Here is a 27,247-nt window from a genome sequence, read left to right on the forward strand (position 1 = left end):
CTCATCTTCGAATCAAAAAATATTTTCTAAACGTTTTCTAAAATTGTACTGTTTTCCAAAATAGGCAATTCAAATGTTCAGAATAAACTACAGTAGCTACTGTTTTTCAAATGGGAGCAGTGTATTCGGGAGACCATTTTGGTGCGAGTGCACGTCTGGTCTAGTGTGGGCTACAAGAGTTTCATTCCTTCAAGTTGTGTGCTGCTGCGAACTTCAAATAGGAACGTCTATATCACATGTTTACACTGTCTCCGATGAGTGGGGAGGAGAGAGTCTGGTACGACGGAACATCTTTCTGTAGCATTAAACGGTATCCATCCACCCAGATTCATAGTTCAGACTGAAACTCCATAGCTCAAGCATTGGGGGATTCATAGCGAAACATTATTATGAAGCCCTATGCAGTCACAGAATGCAGGATTTCAGCATGATTATAGTGAGCCTTTCCATCGTCGTTTCAGCAACACAGTGAACAACAAATTATTATTATAACTATGAACACACATCATGACTCGGAATTGTCAAGTAAACCCATGCTTAATTTAAATAAAGCCTCAAAGATTTGTTGAAATTTTCCGACTTAGACGCAGATTCTGAACATGATGGCAGTAGTTAATTAAATAATGATGGCAGTAGTTAATTAACAAAAACAAAAAAAGATCAACCTATCGGTAAATGCCTCCGACAGGTCGACTCGCAAAACACCGAGTTGTTCACATGCCTCGTATCTCTAACTACATGTTTGTGTGCCTCACAAACACACTCCCCCACCCCCAACTCATTCTAAAGGCTCCTACCTTTTCCTCCCTTTCTGAGCATCTAGTTACATGTGACTTTGTTCCTCTGCCTTCACCCAGTTACACTTGTTGTAAGATCCCAGCAAAGGTGTGCGTGCGTGTGTGTGTGTGTGTGTGTGTGTGTGTGTGTGTGTATTGGGAAGTCTTACTTTCCTCCTGTTCCCTGGCTGGTTTCCAGCTCCCCCTCCCTTACAGCATTGGACTGTATGGGTACCTAACACGCAGGGTGTTGTACTCAGCACACACTCTCTATTATGGACCTGGGACCTTGGCTGGCTCTCCAGGCTTACGTTACACCTGTGTTTTGACATGGGGTTAAGTGATACGCGTGGTACTGGGACACTCTATCTATAGTGTGTTTTGAAGAGAATCAGTAACAAGGGTGTGTGTGTGTGTGTGTGTGTGAGGTGACACTGAGCTTGGTCACACGAGGCTGTGTTCTCAGTGAGAGATAGTGCAGCAATATGACCAAAAGCTTTCACGATATTTGTAGACCAAACGAGGATATTGGGTATTTACTGTATTTGTCCTGGGTGGGGGGGGGGATTGATAAAAGGACTGAGAGGGTGATAAGCCATATCAATAAGCCTATTATCCGTCATTGGGCTGATAAGGCAGTAAACTAACCAATCACTAATGTTCATATTTGATCAAAATGTATCTCTCACACTGGAAAACTCAACATGTGGGCCACCACTGGCAGGAGATATGCACAGTTAAAGGTGTTTTTAAGTGTTAATCTAACTCTGTTAACCCTTTTAACAGAGTTATAAGGTGATAACAGATGATAACTACTTTTAACAGAGTTATCATCTGTGTCATTTTAAGATTTCTTTGGCTATTAAAAAATAGCAGATATACAAGCTCATAGCGCGGCGCTATGAGCTTGTAGATCTGCTATTTTTGAAAAATCGTGAAAATGTGTGCAAATCTTGGAATATATATTTTAAAGACAACATTTGTAAATATTTAGTTCCAGGGACCCCCAGAAGCAAAGATTTGAGTTGCAAATGTCAGCAAAAAAAATAAAAAAAAAGATTCATGATTTTTCAAAAATAGCCCAAAGAAATCTAAAGTAACAGAGATGCGTTCCCGGATTGAATGGGTTAAGTTAAATGAACACCTGATATTATTGTTGAGTATCGTCGCTGTTGGGCAGAAACTGGACTGTATGTACTGTTACTTTTCAGAAATTAAAAAAAAAGTTCCAATGGATCCAATGTAGTTATAATGTTGTCTCAAGCTCTTGTTAATGCTTTTCATTGGTTCAAAATAAATATTTGTAAAACCCACAGACACTTAAACACTTTAACTTTGAAAAAAATAAAGGAAAAACAGCAGATCTACAAGATGCAACGCGTTGCGTGAGCTTGTAGATCGGCTATAATTGCTACTTTAGTGTGATACTGTAGTATGATGAAGTAGGGCATTAATTTACCCCCCCCCCCCCCCCCCACCACCACCACCACCTACATGGTTTTCTGCCCGATAACAACGATATCCTTGTGTTTATGGACTGCAGTTATCTTTGGTCATGACGTCTTCCTCTCATGCCCTCATGCTTAGATGCCGGACAAAATCCATTTTGGGAAGTCAATTATTTGACCCAGTTGTGGTTACATTTGGGCTGTATTTGTCATTGTGTGCATTGAAAAGAACAACCACCACTGTAACTGGCTGTCAAATTCATGTGATTCACAGATGCAGTGCCTCCTCTATACTGTTTAAATGAGCATTTATTCAAATGACCCGTTCCCATGGCTCTCCTGTGCTGTGTCCCCTTCTCTCTGCTCGTTTTTTTCTCGCTCTTTTCTGTCGAGGGTTTCTCACAAGTCTGGTCTGGCCTTTAAATAGCTATTGAGGTCACACCTTCATCCTTTAGTGTCTATAATTAGCGGGCCACGCCGGCCAGGCTAAACAAGCAGGGGAGGGACGGCGAAGGGCTCCCGGCACGGTGTTCCTCGGACATTGCAGCTGCGGCTCAGCCGAGGCAGGAAACCAGAGAGGATATCTCTTTCTCTCTCTCTCTCTCTTTCTTTCTCTCTCTCTTTCTTTCTTTCTTTGCTCTCTTTTCCGCCGTCATCAACTCCTTGCTTGTCTTTAGCTTTGCTTTAGAAGAGGAAGGATCATGCCGTCCCCCCTCCTCCCTCCCTGGTGAGCGTTTAGTGTGAGGGCTGCTAAGTGTCTGTTGTGACAGCTTGGGGGTCTCGTGAGAGGCTGAGAGGCCGAGCGGACAGCTTGGCTGTTGCCCTCCCTCCAACCGACTCAACCCCTCCTCACCTCCCATCACTCCCATATGCCACTGTGGCCCGAGCCGTGGCCCTGTGCTTGTCCGGCGTGAGGTCTCACTTAGCCCCTGCACTGACCCCTCACACCTCTCCTCACGACCAAGCACATATCAGCGGCATCGCCACCTGGGTGGGCCTGCTGCCGTGGGAGGGGGCCGGGGCGAGAGCCCACGGCAAGCTGCTCCGGTGCACGGCACAACCCGGGGCCGAATAGGCTCTATGCACAGTCAGCAGCCATATTGTCAAGACATTCACAGGTGTTACCAATGATACTAATGAAGGCTCTGTTCCATTCTGGTCAAACAGAGTCAGGATGCTGATATTGTGCATGTTGGCTCACTGGAAACACTCCCGAATGGCCCTTTACGGGTGTGTAACTCTGAGAGTGTACAAATGGAACCAAATGGACCCGTATTTGGTTCCATTTGTACACTCTCAGAGTTATGGGGGTTGTTGGAAATTGAAAAATCGGAGAACCACTGCTACACTAAATGGAACAGAGCCTTCATTAGTATCATTGGTAACACCTGTAGGAAGTGATAATATGGCTGCTGTGCATAGAGCCTATTAGGATCGCAGCGAAATACTGTAGGACAACGTTGATCAATTAGAACTGCTAAAGCTTAAAAAAATGTCATCAGCGTTAGTGTAAGTTATGTACTGTACGCGTATGTGCATGCCTAGTGCCTACTATTGGTCGTTAAAAAGCTACCAGAGTGCGTGCAAAGTTCAGAGTGCATGGCATGCGTTCCTCCAGATCATACTTTATGTCTACTTTGATTTACAGGAATGTTATTGAAGCAGACCCCTGACTGAGGTTGTGCAACTGCAAATGTATTTGTAAGAATTATGCTGTCATATTTTCTTTTGCCTACGGGTATGTGGTATCATTTTTTAAATCGGTACGTCCCTAGAAGGATGTCTAATGACATTGTTACGTAATTATAAAAACTGTGATGGGGTGAGGGGATATACATTACATTCAACTACAATTGATCAAACGAATCTCACCTCTCAGTGACTGTGTCCGACTAACAGTGTTGCCAGATTCTGTGAGAGCAACAAGCAACCAGGTCTAGGAAAACAAGACCAAAAGAAGCGCCTATGGGCCACATGAGCACGTTAAACATTTACATCAGCTATTTGAAAATAGCAGATCTACAAGCTCACAACGCGTCGCGATGCGACGCGTTGTGAGCTTGTAGATCTGCTATTTTCAAATAAACTCTTGGGGAGAAATTATAATAAGCAGACCTGGCAACACTGCCAACTAACCATGGCTAACATCAGCTAACATACCATCTGGTTTCTGCTAATAAATAAAAAATCTGAATGATTTTGTGTCTTTCATACCAAAAAGTGACCCCTCTTATTTGATATATGATCAGAACAGCCTGCTTTGTACCATATCACATATCACTGGGGAGACTGGATATTGACAAAGGTGTGACCTCTGCCTGTGACATTTTTGTCAAATCCCCAGGTCACAGACATTTACAGAAAGCTTCTCCAGAGTGTTCTTCCACACAATTGTGTGTGTGTACACTGTACCTTATCTTCAAATAGGTGCAACTGTTTATCATGTAATGTTGCAATGTGGGTTGGCATGGATGACTGGTATTTATAGGCCTTCAGATTTAGCCTCTGATTACTTCACCTCGGATAGAAAAAGGGCTGCTCCAACATGTTGACCAAATATTGGTTATCAGCTTTTAATGTAGAAGTATTCACAAAATACGCAAAAAAGGATTTGTATATTTTTTTCTATCATATATTGCTGTTGTTGGCAGGTTTTAACCCATTAAGACCGGGAACGCATCTGTGTGAGATCTACAAGCTCATAGCGCGGCACTGTGAAAAAAAAATATATTTTTAAAGCGAACATTTTAACTCAAGTCTTTGCATCTGGGTATTCTGCAAATGTCTTCTAAATCCTAACACATACCTATGTTGCTATAATATCAGTGGTTCTCAGACTTTTTTCATGTCAAGGACCAAAAATAGCAGATCTACAAGCTCATAGCGGGGCACTCGGTGCCGCGCTACGAGCTTGTAGATCTGCTATTTTTGAATAGCCCAAAGAAATCTAAAAATGACACACTGATGCGTTCCCGGTCTTAAAGGGTTAAGTGAGTGCATTCCGGTAAAAAGTCATGCATTGCTCTTAAATTTGGAGGAATGTTATAGACAACCAATGCTTGACTTTGCAGCCGCTGGAGATGGCATCCAATCATTAACATGTACTGTATGTATAATTTCAAAAATGTAGTTATGTAGATATTAAGCGCCCAAGTTTGAATGGAAAAAAAGGGATATTTACTTGCGACCATTAAAAATGGAACCACTGTTTGGGAACCACTGTTCTAATGAGCATGCTCTGGCACCAGTGGGGAGAGTCAGGTTGGTGCAGTGTGGTTTAGGTACTTTTCCTCTGATTGCTTCCGGGCTCAGCTACAGTCAATACTTGGTATTAAACAAGATATGACACAGTCATATTATACCAGGTTGCTCTCTCCAGCGTCCCCGCATGGAACCAAATGGACCTGTGGTCCTGTACCCTTTCGCTCACGGACTAACAAAAACAGCCAAAACGGCAGTGAATAGTTTATGAACAGAGCTAAATCAGTTTGTGTGCCTCAGTAAGGGCTTGTGTGCGCTGTCTTGTTTTGGGTCGCTGTTGGAGGCGGCGCTGTGTGTGTGTGTGTGTGTGTGTGTGTGTGTATATGAGGAGTCAAGTCAATAGTTTGTTTGGTGGCGACGACCACACTTTTTTTTTTTTAATCGTTTGTTTGGTGGCGACAACCACACTTTTGCAACAGCGCCATTTACCATAGAGATACGTACAGTGGCCGAACACAGTATTTTGGGTCGTCTTTAGATCCCATATTCTGAGAGGACATATGAGCCCTCATTGGCTAAATGACCAGCCAATGAGGAAAAAGCTCGCAAAAGTCACAACTAGCGAGTGTAGATGTAGACCAGGTTTTGCAAACTGGTAAAAACACCAAAAAGTGGGAATAGCGGCACTCCATAAAAAAATGTAAATTCAATATATTGCTACATTTGGCTGCTTACGCATTTCGCCTGTATGCTTTGTCTCTGCGGATTTAGCTATATTTTTGTTGAAGATCCATCCACTGATCCGACCGACTTCCCACTCGGTGCGTCACTCCCTTGGGTCCTCGGCGATACACACGCCGAGTCTCAAGTCGATAGTTCGGGTGATTCTCGACTTACGCTGGTGACACACTCACCAGAGATTTTGTGAATTTATAGTAGGATTAACTAGACACATTTTAAAACAACCTTGTAAAGTAAGTGTTTTTTTTTCTTGATTCACTGCTCCTTGAACCAGTATTTCTTGTTGAAATGGGCAGTGAGTGAATTTTGCAGGGCATTCTATTCTAGTAGTCTTTTAGTAGTCTTTTAGTAGTCTTTTAGTCATGTTAGATTGTTTTATTTCTCTCTCGTTCTCACTCTCTCATTCTCTTAACCCATTAAGACCTGGAACGCATCTGTGTCACTTTTTCATTTGAGCTAAAAAGCATTATTTTACACTTTGGCTATTCAAAAATAGCCGGTGACGCGCTACGAGCTTGTAGATCTGCTATTTTTGAAAAATTGTGAAAATGTGTGCAAATCTTTGAATATATATATTCTTTTAAAGCAAACATTAACTCAAATCTTTGCTTCTGGGGGTCCCTGAAATTTTTTTTTTAGATGGGGTCCGTGGCCAAATTCATATCATTTTGGGGGTCCTTGACATGAAAAGGTTTGAAAACCACTGATGTAGAAACATACGTTTTTCAGAAAACCGTTTAGAAGACATTTTGCAGAATCGGAACCTGAGGCACAGCAAACTATTGTTACCATGTACGTTTCAGTAAACCTTAGCTATCAGTATCAGTCAGTGTTGATTTCGTCGACTAAAACTATGACGAAAAATCGTTGACTACCTTTTTTCACTGACGAAAACTAAATAAAAAACTAATAAAAAACTAAGCTATGATGACTAAAACTAAGACTAAATATACTGACAATTTCGTCAACAAATAAAAACTAGAGTAAAATGTTAGTGAGGCACTAGTGGAGAAGAGATAAATTAGAACTAAAAGACAAGTCATCGGTTTGTTGCGCTCTGAAAATAGCCGATCTACAAGCTCACAACGCGTCGCGTTGTGAGCTTGTAGATCTGCTATTTTCAGCACGCAACCAAGTGTAAAAACAACATTACGACGCCATCAAGGCACCGCAAAATACATTTTAGTCGACTAAATCAACTGCAGATTTAGTCGACTATAATCTTATGATATTTAGTCAACTAAAACTAGACTAACAGTGAAGCATTTCTGATGACTAAAATATGACTATAACTAAATGGAATTTGATTCAAAAGACTATGACTAAAACTGAATCAAGATTTGCTGTCAAAATCAACACTGGTATCAATCAATCTGTGGATTACTAGAAGAAAAAAATCATACTTTTTTTGGTACATAGACAATTTTTCAAGTAAGATAATCTTGCTCTTGATGTTGCGTGCGAAAAGTTTTTTTTGGAAAGGCCTGACGCTGACCGGAGGAGGAGGAGGAGGAGGAGGGTAAAGAGTGAGAGCAGCATGCCGGCAGGGAGAAATAACACAGACTCTGTAATGACAGACGCTTAACAGAGCTGATACTTGAACCACCTCCTCCATATCTCTCTCTCTCTGTTTCTCCACATCTGTCTGTCTCTCTCTCTCTCTCTCACTCACTCACTCACTCTATTTCTGTGCATATGTTTTGTATCTCCCCTTCTTTCTCTCAATCCGTATGTCTGTCTGTATCTTCTTTATGTGCCCGTCTCTATTTATCGCTTTACGTTGCTCTCTCCTTCTATTTATCTCTCTTTCCTGCATCTGTCTCTCCCACTGTCTCATTCTGTCTGTTGATCTCTCTCTCTCTCTCTTTCTCTCTTGCTCTCTCTCTCTCGCACTCACTCGCTCGCTCGCTCTCTCTCTCTCTCTCTCTCACACACACCCCAGAGGGACAAGCAACCCTCTGTGAGCTGTCAGTCAGATCTGTACCAGGGAGGTGTGGGTAACGTCTTCGGTCCAAACATCGTTTCCCACCATAAGACGACACTTTGGAATGATGTCTTTCTCTCTGTCGGCAAGATTCTGTGAACACCGACTTTGTCTAACTTTCCATCATAGCTTCACAGATGATGGGATATTTAATGTTCCAGTTGGTTACCTGGGTATTGTAATTGTATAATGTATACTCAAGTCTGATTGGTTTACATGCCATATACGCATATCACCAGCAGCATGCGTTCAATCGGCTTCATATTCCTACAGTGGTCATTAAGGCGGCTTTATACCACTGTAACTATAATTAACTAATTCACTGAAATAATCTGTATGGCTGTTTGGCCTAAACCGGAAATAAGCTATCTAGCGCCACCATTTTTATTTCATGGGGCCAATATTGGAGCGTCAACCTTTGCTTACATCTGATGATAAGCATTATACAGTTGTGAGGTGTTGGGTGAAAACGTTTAGGAGTTATTTCGAGCTCCCCAGGCACACACGTTAGTTACTGTACACTACATGGATTTAGTGAGAAGAAATGTAACCAAGCTCAAAAGTGTATTGTTTAAGGGAACATTTTGCAGAGTTGTGAGGTGATCATATATGAGAGAGAGAGAGAGAGAGAGAGAGAGAGAGAGAGAGAGAGAGAGAGAGAGAGAGAGAGAGAGAGAGAGAGAGAGAGAGAGAGAGAGAGAGAGAGAGAGAGAGAGAGAGAGAGAGAGAGAGAGAGAGAGAGAGAGAGAGAGAGAGAGAGAGAGAGAGAGAGAGAGAGAGAGAGAGAGAGAGAGAGAGAGAGAGAGAGAGAGAGAGAGAGAGAGAGAGAGAGAGAGAGAGAGAGAGAGAGAGAGAGAGAGGAGAGAGAGAGAGATATCTTTAAATCCAAACAGTATGGTGGTAGTATGGTCCTAAACTTAAAATCAATTTTCAAGAGTGACTTGGCCTGCTTAGTATTGCGTATAACTATGTATAAATATATATGTACTGTAAACAATGGGCATAAGTATAATGTACAAGTACGTGCCCAATGTCAGAAAATATGCATTGAGGATCAGTAAGGCGTTAATAAATCCTTACAGGCCTAGAGATTATTTACAGTTTCAGTTGTTTTGATTGATTGAATACTTTACTAACAGTTTGCCCAAAAAAGGACAGAAAGTACAGTTTAATACAAATACAATGCTAACAGGATTGAACCCAAGAAAGCACTATGGCTTGTTTCCATTGGGGTCCTGTCCTGTGTATTCAATTCATAGAAGTTCAGGTTTTAAATGAATGGAAGTTAAGGTTTTAAATGAATGTTTTAATTGAATTCTAATAATATATAATATATACTAGAAACAGTTGGGTTACAACTTTTTATTTTCCTGTGCTCAGTCAGTGTCTCTCACGCACGCACGCACGCACGCACGCACGCGCGCACACACGCACACGCACACGCACACACACGCATTAGTATTGCAGTGGGAACGGCAGGCAGGGAACAGTTATGTGTGGAATCCTGTTGGTTTTCTTGACTCTGATAAGCTCCACTGATGGATTCTCTAGAGACCTGAGCAGCGCAGTAATGGTGTGTGTGTGTGTGTGTGTGTGTGTGTGTGTGTGTGTGTGTGTGTGTGTGTGTGTGTGTGTGTGTGTGTGTGTGTGTGTGTGTGTGTGTGTGTGTGTGTGTGTGTGTGTGTGTGTGTGTGTGTGTGTGTGTGTGTGTGTGTGTGTGTGTGTGTGTGTGTGTGAGAGGGAGAGAGAGAGACATACCCACAGACAAAGAAAATGAGTTATCCTCATGTGTGATTCTGAGTTTGACCACAGACATAGTCCTCCTGGTCTGGGGGTCAAAATGCTGTTACTCCCCATGATGCCTCCCTTTTAGCTACCGTTTGTCTCCCTCACTCCCACCACTATTCATGGTAGATTATCTTCCCTCTCCTCTAGAGGTGGGTGATACGACAAAAATATAAATAAATTGGATTATGATCCATAATCTCATCACGATTCTTTTCATGTTGGTTTTAAATATTATTATTTAATTATTAATACTATAAATGATGATTAATAATATATATGATTATTACCGGTAATCTGATTATTATATGATCATATATTATTATCATATCATATATATGATTATTAATATTCATAGACAGACAGGCAGTCAGACGGATAGTGTACAGCAGTGGAATGGCCGTGTTGGAAAAACATATTTGCGAGTGGGTAACTAACTTGTAGGACTACTGCCGAATGCCGATCAACTATTTTGAGCGGTCTTATGGACGTTTTTTTATGGGTATCATACTGAGCCTACATTTTATGGGCCACGTAAAATGTAGGCTAACCGCATCAGTTACCTCTTTCCAGCGCTTGCTTATCTTGTCATACGGAGTGGCTTTCTCAAATGCCATTATTAAAGGGGAACTTGCAACTCATCGAATGGTGCACTCACTGTAACGCGATCTATACGATCTCTCTGAAAAGGCAGATCCTGGAGGCATTTTAATCGTGCACGGTTTATTATCGTCGTATCGCACACCCCTTCTCTCCTCTGTTCAGGAATGTGAACTTGCAACATTGGTACATTACGGTGAATTGGTTCAGTGGCAATATAGTCGGATGATCAGCAATTGTGTGTGTGTGTGTGTGTGTGTGTGTGTGTGTGTGTGTGTGCGCGCGCGCGTGTCCTGGGGTCATGAGATGAAAGCGGACTGTCCTCATTTGACTCTGATGACATTGTAGGTAAAATGTAACATGTAAATTAAAAGCATGTAAATAATAAAATAACATGTAATAACGTGTAAATGTGTCAAGTGCTAATTTTACCTTTATTATGTTTTAATTTTTCACTCTGAATGTCAACCAGCATGTGTTGGCATAGATGCGTGTGCGTGTGTGTTCTCCATCTATGTGTTGATGTGCATATTTACGCTGTCAAATCTGTGTTACTATTCATTGTTGGGCGTACAAGCGCAGGAAGAACTTTGGAGTACGGAGGATACTTTTAGATTTGGGGGTCAGACAGTTTGGGTGGTATCCATTAAGGGGCAGGGCTCGCTGGGTCAATCTGTGGGGTTTGTTCTCCTGGTTTCCCTCTCTCCTCTGATTGGCCCTGACAGCGCGCACACACACACACACACACACACACACACACACACACACACACACACACACATACACACACACACACATACACACACACAGAGCTCTTTTTCTCTCACTCAGGAAGTGGTCTTTTGTTGGGGAACATCCTGGTGCCGCGGAGTGGCCCCCTTTCACACACACCCCAACCACACACACACACACACACACACACACACACACACACACACACACAGAGTGGTGCAAAGTTCGGAAAGCAAGCAGCACTTGAGAGGCAGGATTAAAGGACAAGTGGAGCCCACCAACTGGTGGACTTTGCCTCCTCAAACTGATGGGAGAGTGTTGTCGACCTCCGCTGTCATTGGAATGCATTGTTGTGTCTGATTAGCTGAGATAATTAAAGGAAAATTGCCTTGTGCTACTTGGATCAAGCGTTTGCGTGTATTCCTTTTAGTTGGATAACCCCTGAGTCACCATTTGCAAGTGCGCATCTCTGTCAATTTGTGTCGGCCTCGTGCCTAATAAATACACTCTCTCTCCTTCCCTCTCCTGAAGGATACATGGCAGCATTCACAGTAAAATCATCAGAGTTCATTTAACTCTGAACGTGTACAAATATAAGAAGCTCAGAGTTGCAAATGGATGAATTAACACTGCCAACTTCAGTAAATATGGTGACTGGTGACTACAAACGGAACAGCACAGGATATTTATAAAAAAACATAAAATGAGAGTTACTCTCGGACATAGGTGAACATTTTGTACAACTTGCGTTAACGTGTTGCTTGGGACATACACTCAAAAAAGTTTGTCGTGTCTTTATAACTCAACATTCACTCAAAAGTCAAAATTGTCAAAAGTCAAGGTTTTTCAGACTTATACTATGGACCTGCTCTTTTAAGTGGCATTACTTTCATAACTTACAAAAATTATTTGAAACTGTACTCGGTAAAATCCACAGTATTCATTTAACTCTTTGAGTGTACAATTGGAACCTAATGGCCCACTACGGGCCCAACATTTGTAGATTTTGGACAGGTTTTGGCTTTTGTAGATGCTCAGATTTAAATCGATGATGATGACTCCTGTATAATGTCTCCAAAGGGAAATTAACATTTGATGGCACTAGCTCATGGTTTGGGTTTGGTGGTGTGCAGTGGTGATCGTATAAGGAATTCAATTTGGCTCATGCTCCTGTGACTGCTCTTCCAGATCCATTTCTTTCCATTTGTACACTGTCAGAGTTAAATGAACACTGAGGATTTTACTGTGTAGACGGAAATGCACGACTCGCATGTAATGCCAGAGGATGTTGCAGAACACACCAAATGATGTCAGTGTTAATGTTGCTTGGTGGCTGGTACTGCAGTTTGACGGCTGGTAATGGAGCTTGGTGGCTGGTACTGGTGCTTGGTGGTTTGTACTGGTATTTGACTTGTAACTGGTCGTTGGTGGCTGGTGATGGTGCTTGGTGGCTAACTGGTGTTTGGTGGCTTGTAACTGGTGTTTGGTGGCTTGTAACTGGTGTTTGGTCGCTTGTAACTGGTGTTTGATCGCTTGTAACTGGTGTTTGGTCGCTGGTAACTGGTGTTTGGTCGCTTGTAACTGGTGTTTGATCGCTTGTAACTGGTGTTTGGTCGCTGGTAACTGGTGTTTGGTGGCTTGTAACTGGTGTTTGGTGGCTTGTAACTGGTGTTTGGTCGCTTGTAACTGGTGTTTGATCGCTTGTAACTGGTGTTTGGTCGCTTGTAACTGGTGTTTGGTGGCTTGTAACTGGTGTTTGGTCGCTTGTAACTGGTGTTTGATCGCTTGTAACTGGTGTTTGGTCGCTGGTAACTGGTGTTTGGTGGCTTGTAACTGGTGTTTGGTGGCTTGTAACTGGTGTTTGGTCGCTTGTAACTGGTGTTTGATCGCTTGTAACTGGTGTTTGGTCGCTGGTAACTGGTGTTTGGTCGCTTGTAACTGGTGTTTGGTGGCTTGTAACTGGTGTTTGGTCGCTTGTAACTGGTGTTTGGTGGCTTGTAACTGGTGTTTGGTCGCTTGTAACTGGTGTTTGGTGGCTTGTAACTGGTGTAACTGGTGTTTGGTGGCTTGTAACTGGTGTTTGGTCGCTTGTAACTGGTGTTTGGTGGCTTGTAACTGGTGTTTGGTCGCTTGTAACTGGTATTTGGTGGTTTGTAACTGGTGTTTTGTGGCTTGTAACTGGTGTTTGGTGGCTTGTAACTGGTGTTTGGTCGCTTGTAACTGGTGTTTGGTCGCTTGTAACTGGTGTTTGGTGGCTTGTAACTGGTGTTTGGTCGCTGGTAACTGGTGTTTGGTGGCTTGTAACTGGTGTTTGGTCGCTGGTATACTGGCATGCTGTGGCTGGCACTATTGCTTGGTACCGGCACTGGGCTGGCTGATGCATGGGCAGCCGTAGGTTACTGATACCGCGGGGGGATTTAGCTCGCTGCACATCACAGACTGCATGGAGCCTGTCTACGGAAAGACGGAAAAGGGGGGAGGGGAGGCTAGACGAGGGGGCTGAGGAGGAGGAGGTGGGGTTTTGGGGTCAGGGAGGCTGTGTGTCGAGGGAAAGGGGGCAGGGGCCTGTTCTTGGGGCAAGGCCACTGTGTGTGTGTGTGTGTGTGTGTGTGTGTGGAATGTGTTTCCCAGACTGTGTCAGTGGAGTGAATGAGGGGGTTAAGTGATGGATTTGTCATTGCGCCCTTGCTCTCTGCAGCATGACGGCTCACCGCATTGCTTGCTAAATGACTCGGCGTACACGCGCACGTGCACACAAATACATAGAAATGCACTCGGATACACACACACGCACACACAAACACACAGGCACGTAAATGCAGGCATGCACGCACATGGTTACGCAGAAACCTAGAAATAAACACACACACACTCTCTCACACCTAAGAGAGTACATCAGTCTTTCTGCTCTTATGCAACGAAAATATGGCATGCGTTGAAGTGCAGCATACCAGCATAGACACACACACGCATACACACTATCCCACATGAAGACACGCACACTAAATGCTCTCATGTCTCCTCCTATGGCCCTCTGAGCCCCCTCTACTCTCCCACGTACCCCTGTCCCCTCATCCCCCCCATCCAAGGTAAGCCCCCAATATGTCACGGAGAGAGTGATGTCGTCTAGCTAGCATTTAATACAACTCCCCATGGTGGCTCTCTCTCCGAGTATCACTCACAGCATCCAGGCACGCACAGCTCCGTGACAAAAAAAAACCCAGCAACTCCATCAAACACTGTGACAGTGGGGGGGGGGTTGGGGGCTGACGCAGCCAAAAAGGAAAAAACGCATCGCTGGTTTGAACCAACGACTCTCAAGTTGAGTTTCCTGCAGTTGTGAGGGCGTGATGTTTCTTTGTCTTTTAACCTTTAATTTACCCGCGGTAAGGCAGCAGAGCATTGATGCTCTTTCCCCTGCTTCACAATAATGGTTGCACATCATCAACATAACACCCAGCACAACCACGGGCGTTCTACTGGTGGTGACTTCTGGGTGGTTGGCAGTTGTGTGTGCCTCACAACATCCATGGAGTCCAGTTTTCTCACAACAACCAAGTTGAATATGTTCTCACGGCGGCCATTTTGCTCTTATGTTATACCCCACCACAACAGGCAGAAGTAGACTGTCCCTTTGCACGTCTGTATGTGTAAGTTCTACAGTATTAGTGAGTGAGGTGTTACTGACTACCGTGTCTGTGTGTTGTCTGTTTGAAATGTAGGGGTGTATGTGTGTGTGCGTGTGCGTGCGCGCGAGCGTATTGTGTGAGAAAAGAGGCAGACGGAGAGAGAAAAAGTGAGAGAAGGCCAAACCCAGTCAACCTTGTCAGGAGGTGTGGACAGGCCTTGTCCCTTTGATGGGGACACTGGGAGACAGATGTGGAACAGAGGAGGCCCAGAGTCTCTCTTTGTCTGGACCGTAACGAATGGCTTTCTTTAATGCGGGCTGCTCCCTCCCCTCCCCTCCCCTCGACACAGGCCTCCTGGAAGTACACTTCATTTCACTTCACATGCTGCAACAATATGTCATGTGTTGGCCTACGTTTCAACATATACGAAGAATCTGCTAAATAATAGATTCAGAACTTACATTATAGATGTATTTTGGCACTCAGAATGATATCGTCTCCTGTATAGCAGAGTCCAGGATATTTGTTTGGCCATTTATTAGTATGTTTTGAAATATGTTTTTATTAACCCATTCAATCCGCGAACGCATCTGTGTCATTTTTAAGATTTCTTTGGCTCAGGTAAAAATAGCAGATATACAAGCTCACAGCGCGGCACCGAGTGCCGCGCTGTGAGCTTGTAGATCTGCTATTTTAATTTTTTTTCGTGGAAAATGCGTGTAAAACCTTTACTCCGATCTGTGCTTCTGGGGGTCCCTGGAACAACATATTTTGAGATGGGGGTCCGCGGCCAAGTACATATCATTTTGGGGGTCCTTGACATGAACAAAGTTTGAGAACCACTGATTATAGCAACATACGTTTTTTCAAAAAAAAAAATAGGATTTAGAAGACATTTGTAGAATCCCCAGAAGCATAGATTTGAGTTAATATAATTCGCTTAAAAAAAAATATACATATATATATTCAAAGATTTGCACACATTTTCAAGATAAAAAAAAGCAGATCTACAAGCTCATAGTGCGGCACTCTGTGCCGCACTATGAGCTTGTATATCTGCTATTTTTGAGTAGCCAAAGTATAAGATAATGGTTGAAATCTAAAATGGCAGATGCTTTCCTGGTCTTAATGGGTTAATGCTGCTACATCCAGAATGTCATGAAACAGAAGCAGCTCCTTAGGGCTAATGGGTAATATTATCGATATCGTTCTCCTTTCCTCACTTTCTTCCTCTTTTCTATACTCTATAACTTCTCTTTATTTTTTGCATGTCAATGCAAGTTGTCCTCGTCCCACCTCAGTTCACGAGAACCCAGGAAACGGGAGCAGAAGTGGAAGGTTTGACCAGGAGAGGGGGATATGTGGACTTTAACCCATTAATACCTGGAACTGTGTCATTTTTTGATTTGAGCTAAAAAGCGTAATTTTACACTTTTAGCTATTCAAAAATAGCAGATCTACAAGCTCATAGCGCGGCACCGAGTGCCGCGCTACGAGCTTGTAGATCTGCTATTTTTGAAAAATCGTGAAAATGTGTGCAAATCTTTGAATATATATCGTTTTAAAGCGAAACATTTTAACTCAATTCTCTGCTTCTGGGGGTCCCTGGAACAAAATATTTTGATGGAGGTCCGCGGCCAAATACATATCATTTTGGGGGTCCTTGACATGAAAAAGATTGAGCCCCACTGACATAGAAACATAGGTTTTTCAGAAAACTGTTGGGATTTAGGAGACATGTAGAATCGGCCTCAGGTCTTAAAGGGTTAAGAGGAGTGGGAGAGGTCATTGGAATGGGAAAAAAAGGCAGCAGCGGTGAGGAAAAAAAGAGAGGGAAATCGGGGGGGGAGGCAGGGAGGGAAAAGCAGTGGCGTATAGAGGTGGCGATGTGGGGGTGGTGTGTATGCGCCGTTGGCACGCCTTTCTTTCAGCTCTCCTCCTCACAGAGACGCAGGCTACCTGCTCATGTCAGTGATTGCGCGGCGACCTTTGGCCCCAGGGACTGGTGGGAGCGCGGCAGCCGCGTCAGCCTCAATTAGCAAGCCACACGGCACGACACTCTCCAGAAGCCCCTCCCGACGGCCACAGACACAAGGGGTCAGACTGAGCCGGGTGCCAGAGGGGGGGACAACACTGACAGATCCAGTGGTGGAAAAAGTACTACAATTCTTTACTTTAAGTAAAAGTACCAATACTGCAATATAAAAATACTCTGTTACAAGTAAAAGTCCAGAATTAAAAATGTACTTGAGTAAAAGTACAAAAGTATTGGCATCAAAATGTACTTAAAGTGACAAAAGTAAAAGTACTAAATATTTGAAAATAGCAGATCTACAAGCTCACAACGCGTCGCGATGCGACGCGTTGTGAGCTTGTAGATCGGCTATTTTCAAATAGCCTACGTATAAAATAGGGCTAAAGTGGTTAATGTATGTTTCATTATATCATAGTTTATATCTGAAAAGTAATTAGTAACTAAAGTTTTCAAATAATTGTAGTGGAGTAAAAGTACAATATTTGCCTCTGAGATGTAGTGGAGTAGAAGTAAAAGTATTGGAAATTGGAAATACTCAAAGTACAAATACCTCAAAATTGTACTTAAGTACAGTACTTAAGTAAATGTACTTAGTTACTTTCCACCACTGGACAGATCCTACAGACAGACGGACCTGTTGATAAACACAGTGCAGAGTACACAGGGTGAGGTCATCCCCCTCTCCTATGGGATCCAGCATGGCAACTTTAGACGGGAAGGTTGTGCTCTGTGAGACATAGATCTCCTCGCCCATATTTTCAATTTACTCCCCCGTCTTGATTACAAAAAGTCCCACATTGTACCAAGTAAGCCTTACTGAGCCATGTGGCCGCTGTAACTCTGTTACAAGTAAAAGTCCGGAATTCAAAATTGACTTGAGTAAAAGTACAAAAGTATTGGTATCCAAATGTACTTTCAGTACCAAAAGTAAAGGTACAAAAATTTTGAAAATAGCAGATCTACAAGCTCACAATGCGTTGCAATGCGACACGCTGTGAGCTTGTAGATCTGCTATTTTCAAATAGCCTATGTATAAAAAAGGGCTAAAGTGGTCATCTGCAAAATAACTAGTAGCTACTTTTCAAATAATTGTAGTGGAGTAAAAAGTACAATATTTGCCTCTGAGATGTAGTGGAGTAAAAGTATAGACAATTGGAAATACTCCAGTAAAGTAAAAAGTACCTCAAAACTGGGTCTTTGGTATGACCCGGCCACTGAGCTGGTATGCATTGGTGGTATGGCTGGTATGGCTGCAACTATTGATCATTTTCTTAAAGGTAGGGTAAGTGATATTTTTTGGTTAAAACAAAAAGTATTTTGTTAAAAGGTTAAAGCACTATATTCTGATAGTAATCATTGCTATAGAGTGTTTGTTCAGTAACAGGAGTCTCCCCGTCTCTCCAGCTCTTTAATAAACAGAAAATACATTTTCCGGTAGGTGTCAAAATCTCAGCCAATCAGGAGAAAGTACCCATTTTTAAGCTTCATTTTTATAGTGTTCCAGTTCCAATTTTGCCTGCTCATTGTCTCCGCCGGAGGTGGAGAGTATGTTTTCGCTTCGTCCCGCCGTGTGTTAGCATGGCCCCTAGCCAAGCTAACATTGGTCAAGCTCCACGTGACACGTGTCAATATGTTGACACCAATGCCTTTGATTGGCTAGAGGGACGCATGACGAAATAAAATCCTATAAATAGGTGTGTCACTTCAAAAGGCCATTTATGTCTTTTGAAGTGAGGTAAGACAGGATCAATCAGTCTTGATTGGAACAGTACCTTCCAGTACAAATCACCCGTCCGTGCGTGTGTGTGTCCCTCTGAGAAGGAACATTGGTCAAGCAAAGGCGCAGAAGGCCAAAGCTAAGAAAGCATACTCATCTACAACAGTAACACAGAAGAGGACTATAGAGTTGAATTGATCCCACAACAAGGCCGAAGTCTTAATACTGTAACAATTGGCCACCTTGATCAAATACATTATGTAGCACTAGAGACATAGATCAAACACACCAATCAACTGCTGAAACTGTTCAAGACAATGAAGATGAAGAAGACAGACAAGCATTTGAACAAACCAGTCAATTACGACGACTCCCATATGACACATTGCTTCAAGAAGAACATTTTTTAGATGCAGACACTACATATTCAGTCGCCCCTGCAGAACACCAAAAACCACGCGCATTCTACCAAGACGACCCATTCTACCAAGACGACCCGTGCTATTAAAATAGCACGGGTCTGCTGGCGGAGACTTGTGCTCCGAGGAGCACATTTTTCTTAGTGTCATCACTTCCAATTTCACTTGTTTAATCTATATCCTGATTGAGTTCTCTATCCTGATTGGATAAAATTGGAAATGAAACTGAAACTGAAACGAAAATGCATTTTCTGTTTTATAAAGAGCTGGAGAGACAAGGAGACTCCTAATACTGAACAAACACTCTATAGCAATGAGTACTATCAGAATATAGAGCTATTTAACACTTATTTTAACCAAAGCAAATCACTTACCCTACCTTTAATAGCAATTATTCCAACGATAATTTTTATATATTTATTGAATAATCTTGAAGTGCAGTAATTCTTTATTTTGATATGTCAATGATTTTTTTTTATAGATTTTAAAAGAATAAATTAAATTGATTAGTTTGATTAACTGTTGCAGCCCCTACATCTTACCGCTCTCAGCCCTTGTTCCTTTTATATCGTCCACTTCCCCCTTATTGTGTTGAGCTCTGCAGCAGCTCTGACCTTTGTACTCCTCACTATGGGCTGCTAGCCTTGTGATGTTGTTGGTCAAGGAACTGAAGCTTGTTTGATGCATACGCTTACTCTAAGCCCCTCTGGACAAGTGCATCAGCTAAATTGTACATGTATTGGTGGTTGGCTGAGCAGTATATTGTCATTCTCAATGTGTCTTAAAATGTAAGGGAAAACGTGCCCCCAGGAATGTCTCACTTTCTTTCTTCTTATTTTATTCAGAGGTCTCTAATGTACACGGTTGCATTGTATAATTAAGGAAACAAAAAAAAACATTATAGGCCTAAAGAAATAAAAAAGCAACAATTTACTCCATTAATATTTTACTCAGAGATCTCATTGTCATTTATGACATTTGTATGGGATCAATACAACCTGAACATGAACCTGAAATTCTATTGCTATAGGACTTATATACTGCCCAGAAAGGGTATTATGACCTGTTAAAGCTTTTTTCATGAAGAAATTGTTTCCCCTCATCCTGTGCTTTCAGCGCACTTCAGATGTGCTCCCAAGAGTCCCAATGGCTGTTACAGTCAGCAAGCAGAGCGTGCTACAATTCCAAGTGGATTAATTAGATTAAACTGTTTGTGTTTTTTCTCCTCTCCTGTCGGACTGTGCGGCTGTGTTCCCCTTAAGAAGGTATTCGGTGGCATTAAGTGAACAATGGGTGGTTTGGTGGGTGGCTGGTAGCCTGTGGCAGGAGCCTTGTTATTTAAGTGCGAGGTGACGCTTAACGATAAACACCCTCTGTTGGTTTACAGGTCAAATGTGCCCCCCTGCACAGTCCGTCTATTAAAGCCATCCTCCTCCTGAGGTTTGTCGCGCCACGCAGCTGTGTGGAACGATCACAGCGTGAGCAGCAACACGTTCGATGAGACAGCAAATAAGTGCAGGCTTCATCTAATGCCTGATTGCGAGAAAAGGAGGGAAGAAAGACCGGATAGAGTAAAAAACAGAAAAGGAAGCTCTGTTCTGTTCTGTTCTTTATGGTAGAAGTTGGAGAGAAAAATATAGAAGGAGGACATGAAAAATGAGGTTAGCGGAACCTGCTGGTTTTGTTGTCCTCATTTCATCTGGTTTGCCTGTTGGCAACACCTGCTGTTTCAGTACTGTACTGTACTGTACTGTACTGTATCAGGTTGTGCAACTCACGTTGACTGTAACATTCCTGCATTTCCTGGAGTGTATTTTTTGATTGGAAGCCACTGGGAATGATTTATTCTCAAATCTTTGGAGGTAAGAGTTTCTGAGGAATGAATGTTAACTGAAGATTCAGCACCAGCCACTGAGATGGACAAGAACCCAGCTTACTCCAATGGTCCCCTTTTAATTAAAATGGAAGAGAATGTCGCGGGGAACCAGTGCAAAGACTACGAGGAGAAATGCTGCAGGGGAAGAAGGGATGGAGATGCTAAGCGAGTGTGGGTGTGGGTGTGAGAGAGACCCCATGGCCAGACTGCTGCCGCCGCTGCTCTAATGAACATTAGAGCTGCGGCATAAATTTAATGACCTGTGGAACAAACAACGAGGCCGGGGTATGGACGCCTCTGAATGCTAAGTGGCTGTGTTATTAATATAGCCGACCGGAGATGCTACTGTGTAAACGCGCCATAAGCCCTGCTTCCCCTTACGAGGCCCCGTAAAACACACGGCGCTGCATGAGCCGATGCTAGCTACCAGAGCCTCTTGAAAACGGGGTCATGTCCCCCTTGTACCCACAGAATTAATAGCGTGTCGTCGGCTAACAGCGTGGCCGGGGCTGACTTATGAATTGTGTTGCGCGGCTAATAACTGCGCAGGTTAGTCACACGGGTAAAGAATAGCTTAGCGATAGGGCAGGTGAGCTAGCAGTGATAAATAGACTCATAGACTGTTAGCGGGTCAGCTAGCGTGAATGACCAGCACACACACACTAGTGCTGCCGTAGCAGTTTGTGCCCAGTGTTGCCAGATTCTGTGAGAGAAACAAGCAGGTCTAGGGAAAACCAGCCCAAAAGAAGCGACAATGGGCCACATGAGTACTTTAACATGTACATCAGCTATTTGAAAATAGCAGATCTACAAGCTCACAACGCGTCGCGATGCGACGCGTTGTGAGCTTGTAGATCGGCTATTTTCAAATACAATCTTGCAGGGAAATTATAATAAGCAGATCTGGCAACCCTGTTTGTGCCGCGATAGCGGTTTATGTTCGAACAGGTGAATCGAGTTAGGCAATTATGTTTTGAAGTGCTAGAGCATCATTTTTAGAGATGAAATTATATTAGGAATGGTGAAAGAATCAAAAATGTACTTTTTCATGTTTTATGTCTTTATTTACTGGAATTGTACTTCTGAATAACACCCTTTCAAAGGGTATCGACTAAAGCCTGTGTCACGCGCCGAAAATAGACGATCCACAAGCTTGTAGATTGGCTATTTTTGTTGTGTGACGTGATGCATAACCAAATATGAATCGGGCTTAAGAGATAGACCGGAGATACTTTGGGAGAATCATGTGCCCTTAAACTGTTAAAGGATACTATGACATTAAAGGGGAAATCCACCCATTTTCAATATTTAACTATGTCATTAATATAGCATAAAGGAGTTGTGTGGAAATAAGAAAAAATTAAAAAAAAAATTAACATTGCAAAAAAATTTAACATTGCAAAAAAATTAACATTGCAAATTACACCATGATGAGTCATCACAGTGTAATTTGCAATGTTAATTTTTTTGCAATGTTAAATTTTTTTGCAATGTTAATTTTTTTTTTAATTTTTTCTTATTTCCACACAACTCCTTTATGCTATATTAATGACATAGTTAAATATTGAAAATGGGTGGATTTCCCCGTTAAGTACTTTTACATGTTGAAATGTTCATGTAATTTATTTAAATAGATCTATCACATTAGATAATTTGCTATATTATCTAAATGGCAAGTCACACAAACTACTTTGCCTATTAATGCATGTAGCAGCAGGCAGTGCAAGGCAGTAACAATGAGACACTGTGTATGTTCCAGGGATGGAGAGATAGTCCTCATGTCTGATTAGTACAGGCACTGGCTTAATCAAATGAATGGGCACTGCGGGGAGCGGTGGAGAGACGGAGCAGCCTCACAGTAAGCCAGATGCCTTTGGCACGAGGAGAGATACGTGACATGCGGAGACTGCTCAAGGCTATAAAACCCAATCAGAATTCCCTGGAATGGGGCCCAAGATGGCCCCACAACTCAGCATGGGAATATATGGAGGCTGTGGCGGGGGGGACGGGGGGACGGTACCCTCCACTAACCCCCTATAACCCAATCTCAGGCTACATATTGAGGAAAGACAGACTGCGTACAGCCTCACTCTGCTCTCTATCAAATGTGGAGTTTGGGGGGTTGCAGATTTTTCCGAATTTCAAAGCGTCGCTCCTTTTTTGCGTTGGGGATGGAGGTGGGTGTTAAACGGTTAACTATTTACATAAATCACTTATCTGTAATGTTAATAGATATAATACAAACTATTTAAATATATGTAATTGTTCTTACTACAATACCGTAGTCATCTAACAGTGCTATAAGCGTATTCTATTTTTCAGAAGTGTTTTGGTTCGAATGAGGGAAGTACAGTACAGCTGTTTAACGCCAAAATGAGGTGATGAATGATGGGCCCCACTAGCGACACATCTGCAAGTGAAGTTGATGCACTAGGCCAGGGGTCTTCAACGTTTTCAGGCCAATGACCCCTTGGCTGAGAGAGAGATGAAGCAGGGACCCCCTCTATATTGTATAAAATTGTGTTTCAGATGAAACTTTTTCACATGGTCAGCTCTTTTTCCCCTCTACACCTATACCTCTTTGCCAAAAATAGCCGATCTACAAGCTCACAACGCGCGAGGCGTTGTGAGCTTGTAGATCTACTATCCCCTAGGGGTCCCGGACCCCCTGTTGAAGACCCCTGCACTAGGCTTTAAGGTCTCTTGAACCATCCTACTTGGTACAGGGCCACAATATAGCTGGCAAGAAAGCTACTACGAAATCTATAACTTGAAAACAAAAGGAACGGGGGAAGGGTGATATTCTGTACATAAACAACCCCAAAGTTTCATTATTTAAAATAAATGAAAGGCTTTGCTCTGAATCCGTAGCTGAAAAAAGAGACGGCGAGGAAACCACAAGGCTGTGGAAATCATTTCCAGAAAGACAAGACAACCGTTTAACTTTATTTGAACGCTGTTCACCATGTAGTCTGTACTGAGAGGGTTGGCTTGTCTGCTCACTGAGTTCAAGTGCTGATGTCAGATGCGCTACATACTGTCATTTTTTTAATTTGAGCTAAAAAGCATTATTTTACACTTTGGCTATTCAAAAATAGCAGATATACAAGCTCATAGCACGGCACCGAGTGCCGCGCTATGAGCTTGTATATCTGCTATTTTTGAAAAATCGTGAAAATGTGTGCAAGTCTTTGAATATATATATTCTTTTAAAGCGAACATTTTAACTCAAATCTTTGCTTCTGGGGGTCCCTCCCTGGAACAACATATTTTGAGATGCGGGTCGGCGGCCAAATACATGGGGGTCCTTGACATAAAAAAAGGTTGAGAACCACTGATATAGAAACATACGTTTTTCAGAATACTGTTGGGATTTAGAAGACATTTCTAGAATCGGCTTCAGGTCTTAATGGGTTAATGATGCATTAGTTGTGCCCAAGGCTTGCGTTGTACTCTACAATGTTATCTGTCGAAAAATAATATCATGCAACCTGTGGTTGTGGTTATTCCAAGTGTACACGTTTACAAGCAAATTGCCAAAACGACTATTCCTATTTTGTGTGTGTGTGTGTGGTCGAGGTTGAGTGGAATAGGTGTGTGTGGTCGAGGTTGAGTGGAATAGGTGCATATGTCTCTTGACACTTGAACCTTCCAATCTGTGCCTTTGTTTTTGAGTATGTTTGTATTTGTTTGTGTGTTTTGTCTTGGGGAACTAGACAGGTCCCTGCTGGGAGCAGGGACCTGTCTAGTTTCCCATCCCACACTGTGTCGTCCGTCCCCCCCCTGCTATGAGAGGATAAATATTTTAAAAGCAAAGGGGAAACCGGTGTCTTACAATGCAGAGATCTGGGTGACACAGCAGACCCTGCATTAGCTCCTCTACCTTTTATACTGTACTCTTCTTCTTTTTTTTCTTTTTCTTTTTTTTATCCTGGACATAAATTGCTGGCCAAAGTGTAGTTACCGTCGAGGCCATTATTCTCCATAGAGCTTGGCGGGGAAAGGTCGCCAAACTAAGTGCCGGTGCGGCCGAATTTGACAGAAATAAAAGCTCTAGATGAATAAGTAAAGACATCAGTGACAACAAGCTCGGACGTGACAGGGGAGATGCAAAGTGCTGTTTGGTGGAAGATTTATTCTTGGAAGTTTTTAGGAGGTAGAGAAAACATGAATGATTGAAGAAGCAGGAGGCGGAATGGGACGACAATGTCTTTTATTTTCCACTTGTTTACCTTGAAGTGAATCGCACGGAATTAGACGGACAACCAACAACTTAAATGGCGTGCCCTTCAAAAAACTGAATAACCCTGATATAAAAACCACAGTATCCTATATTTCTCTCACTCCATCACTACGTCTTGCTCTCTCTCTCTCTCTCTCTGACACACACACACACACACACACACTCTCGCACTCCTTTTTTAGCTCCGCGTCAGGGAGGTGAGGGCTGACCGCAGTGGACCATCAATCACAGTCTTAAAGACACAGGCCCTGTAAACACAAGGGTCAGCCTATGCGCCGGACCTCTGCAATCCAGTGATACCATTCACAGGGTACTACTGACTGAACACTTCCTTCCTCCTCGCCTACCCCCCCCCCCCCCACCCACCCACCCACACACACACACACACACACACACACACACACACACACACACACACACACACACACACACACAACACAGGTGGCAAGGACAAGACCCAACCTCCCCAACCCACACTACCAACACCATCCGTTCACACGCGGCTGCTGATAGGAATACTGGGTTGTGTGACCTTCCCTATCTTAGTGCAGCCTGTATCTGTGAACTGTAGCACAGTACATGATAACAGCTTTACGCTTCACGTTGACCTTTGGACGACTGTATAGCCTCTTTTCTTCTTGGTACAGACCAGATACTGAATCATGCACTTTTATGTTTCGTTTATGTCTATGTGTATGGGCACGTCCCCATGACTGCTCACTGCCAGTGTTGCCAGATCTGCTTATTATAATTCCCCCCCAAGATTTTTTTGAAAATAGCAGATCTACAAGCTCACATGCGACGCGTTGTGAGCTTGTAGATCGTCTATTTTCAAATAGCTGATGCATATGTTTAAAAGTGCTCATGTGGCCTATAGTTGCTTCTTTTGGGCTTGTTGTTTTCCTAGACCCCGGTTGCTTGTTTCTCTCACAGAATCTGGCAACACTGCTCACTGCCCCCCCTTGTATACACAGACGATGTATTTTGTCTCGTTTTTGTCCCTGTTCCGGTCCTTTGTGTGCAAAGCCCCCCCCCCGCCCCCCCCAGAGCAACAATGCCAGTTTACTTGCTTTTCCTGTGGCCTATTGTTGCCCACCACCTGACCTCACCCCCAGCCCCCCCTGTTTCTCTGTGCCCTTCGCTAACATCCACTTGTTGATAGGTGGGGGACAATAACCACGGACATGGTGCTCCGTGTCTGCACTGGCTTAACCCCTTGGCCTTTCCTGTTGACCCCCGACAACCCCCCCTGACCCCTGAACACACCCCCCCCCCCCCCAGCTGGTTGGCCAGTTGAATCCATGCAATATAAATCTGCGCGTGATATGTTCCATCCTGGATTTTTTTATCTGTGAGAACCTTTGCTGAGATACAGTATGACTTCATAGAAGGAACTTCATAGAATCATTCACGGTACATAAACACAGCAGGCAAACCACCAGTGATCTATTGGCGCTGTCGGGTTGGAAGCCTTGTATGTCCAAAACGGTACATTTTCAGGAAATGGCGGGGGGGAAAAAAGAACATGTGTTCCAATGGATCAAATGTAGTTATGTAGTCACACGCTCTTGTTAATGTTCCATTGGTTCAATATTTATAGAACCCCCAAGCAGAGTTAACCACATTCACTTCAAAAATAGCAATAATTTCAGATCTACAAGCTCGTAGATTGCTACTTTTGTGTAACACTGCAGTATGACGAAGTAGGGCATTCATTTACCAAAAAAAAACATTTCGTAAAATAGTTGAAATATGGACATACAGGGTTTCTGCCCCGACAGCCACAGATAGAGCCAGAGGTTCCCAGGCGGTTCAGACGTTTTAACATGCGAGCCATAATAATCACGGCATCCTGGGTCTGGGTCCATTACAGAACCAATGTCCTCCCTCAGTCACTTTGATCATCTTCCCTCCCTGCGTCTCTCTGGTGTCGTATTGATTAAAGCAGACGTCTAGAAGGTCCCGTCCAACATTTCACAACATTTTACTTTCCATCCAATTGTGAGACTCGCAGCCAATCTGTTTAACCCTTTAAGACCGGGAACGAATCTGTGTAATGTT

General features: G+C 43.0%; 2 protein-coding genes across 2 annotated transcripts in view; one reads left to right on the forward strand and one right to left on the reverse strand.

The window, feature by feature from the left end:
- The window catches only part of mpped2a (metallophosphoesterase domain containing 2a), an 83,058-nt gene that overhangs the window by 35,854 nt on the left and 19,957 nt on the right, over window positions 1–27,247 (forward strand). The window lies entirely within an intron of this gene.
- Window positions 1–27,247, reverse strand: part of LOC308091305 (C-myc promoter-binding protein-like) — a 296,959-nt gene that overhangs the window by 12,840 nt on the left and 256,872 nt on the right. The gene's annotated exons all lie outside the window — the stretch shown is intronic.

The sequence above is a fragment of the Gymnoscopelus braueri genome, assembly GCF_963280865.1.
Source record: "Gymnoscopelus braueri genome assembly, chromosome: 1".
Classification (NCBI taxonomy): Eukaryota; Metazoa; Chordata; class Actinopteri; order Myctophiformes; family Myctophidae; genus Gymnoscopelus; species Gymnoscopelus braueri.